Consider the following 2321-nt stretch of genomic DNA (forward strand, 5'->3'; position numbering starts at 1 on the left):
CAGAGGTTGAAACCCATTTTGCCTGCCTCTCACGAGGTCCCGTACATCTGCCCAGTGCGAGCGCATGTAGAATTCCACATGAAGAACATCAGGACCTGCAAAACGTAAGTAAATGCTTCCCACAAATTTGGCTCATATGTTTTTCATGGCAGATGCTAAGACTTACTATTTACATGAAGTTTAAGACACAAACGGCAGTAAATGGTGTGAGTGCTTTTAACTTCATGTATCGTGTGTTGTAGTTGTAGTCAGGGCTCACCCAGATCAGAAGCCTTCACAGTCCTCTCACTGGATGTGTTTCCAGATTCGTCCATTGAAAACCTTCTGCAACATTATTTAAAAGTATGTGCTCCATATTATTCACCTGTTTGTACAGCACAATAATACAGACGTAATCCGATGACTTATTTTCAGGAAAAAGAGCTGGAGTTTATGTGTGACTGTGGAGGAAATGACTCTGGCCTGACCACAACCTTTTCCACTCTGCCAAAGTAAGTATATAGAAGAGAAAAAGTGTATTTATTTATTTATTGATACACAGTACTTTTTGGACTTGAAGCCGCTCCCACGCTTTGTGGGACGGTGCATTTAATTTATAGATTTTACTGGCTAGCTGCTGCCGCTGGGCACACAAAGCGCAAGCGTTTGACATACTGTAGAAGAAGACGTAAGTGGACAGTAGAAGCACTGTCCAGGGGACACGTCCTGTGCTCTATTTTTTAAGCTTCAAAACACTGTGTTTTACTACAATCAAAATCATATTCACAGAGAAATTAGTCTAATTAGTCTAACCGGGGCGCCCCATGAGCACCCCAGTTCAAAAGATAACTGGCGTGTCACTATTGTGTACTATATTTGGGAGTAAGTATCTCATGTTACAACGGCAACTGCAGTTTGACAACTCCGGCCCGTATATGTACAAATTCTATTTCATTCGTAGATTTTGTGTGCAGCGTTTATTCAGGAACGCGCTATAGTCCTAAAAGTATGTTGCGTATATATATATATATATATATATATATTATACAAATTAGCACTCAGCTTTTTAACTCACAATCTTTCTTCATGCAGTATCCTTTTTCTACATCTGAAGAGATTCAAATATGATGAGAAATACAGGTTGAGGAAGAAAAAATGTTGCGTCAGTCTGGATAGGAACATTGTTCTAAAAACTGAACTACAAGTAACAACAATCATATCTATTTTCTGAAACATTATAGTGAAATAATGAAATAAGCACAATATTTTGTGACTTTTTTCAGGATAGCCATTGTTTCAACCTATCCAGCATCATCTCCCATTTGGGATCAGCTGATATGGGTTTGTTATTCAGTTGATCCTTCTCAAATATTCAAGAAATGAACATACTGGATATCTTTTGACAGGAATTTCAACCTTTGTCTGTTTAGGACATTATATCAATGATGGGGTTGACCCGGATGGCTGTTCCTCGGGGGACCACTGGTTGAATTATGATGATGAAAGTGTGCGAATGTCAACCGGAAATTACTGCTGCATGAAGCGGAATAAGACAGCTTACATCCTCATGTATCAACGGGTCTGACCCGGTCATGCAGCACTGGGCTTGGGCCAGATGTATGTTTTCACAAAGTCCTGCTCCCATTAATACATAATGTATTAAGCTCTCTATGGATTTGCAATTTGGGTAAGCGTTGTAGAAAAAGATTCAGTTGAATTCATTTAAACATTGTCCCCGTGATTACAACTGAATCATTCTGCTGACTGGTATGACCTGACTACCGGTAGTTGTTTAGAAGGAGCTGAGTCAAAAGGCAAAGCTCTCTATTTACCGGTCGGTCTACGTTCCTGCCCTCACCTATGGTCATGAGCTTTGGGTAATGACCCAAAGGACAAAATCACGGATACAAGTGGTCGAAATGAGTTTCCTCCGCCGGGTGGCTGGGCGCTCCCTTAGAGATAGAGTGAGGAGCTCAGTCACACGGAGGAGCTCAGAGTAGAGCCACTGTTCCTCCAGCTGAGGTGGCTCGTGCATCTGTTCCGGATGCCTCCTGGGCGCCTCCCTGGGCAGGTGTTCCGGGCATGTCCCACCGGGAAGAGGCCCTGGGGAAGACCCAGGACACGCTGGCCTGGGCTGGCCTGGAAACGCCTCGGAATCCCCCCGAGGAGTTGGAAAAAGGAAGAAGTGTCTGGGGAGAGGGAAGTCTGGGAGTCCCTGCTTAAACTGCTGCCCCCGTGACCCGGTCTCTGATAAGCGGACGAAGATGGACGCATGGTAAACATAAAAGAGCATCAAAAATAATTATATGTATATATTTGACAAACCAAAGAAATAACACATG

At 43.0% G+C, this 2321-nt stretch overlaps 1 long non-coding RNA gene across 1 annotated transcript; it reads left to right on the forward strand.

The window, feature by feature from the left end:
* The first annotated feature begins 246 nt into the window (after window positions 1–246).
* LOC140374268 (uncharacterized) lies at window positions 247–1172 on the forward strand. Its single transcript, XR_011929082.1, has 3 exons — window positions 247–342; window positions 415–491; window positions 1072–1172. It is a non-coding gene; the product is annotated as an uncharacterized lncRNA (long non-coding RNA).
* Window positions 1173–2321: the final 1149 nt, after the last annotated feature.

Source organism: Eucyclogobius newberryi, unplaced genomic scaffold, assembly GCF_026437365.1.
Source record: "Eucyclogobius newberryi isolate DKJ021-1_F unplaced genomic scaffold, fEucNew1.0.hap1 SCAF_3, whole genome shotgun sequence".
NCBI classification, from domain to species: domain Eukaryota; kingdom Metazoa; phylum Chordata; class Actinopteri; order Gobiiformes; family Gobiidae; genus Eucyclogobius; species Eucyclogobius newberryi.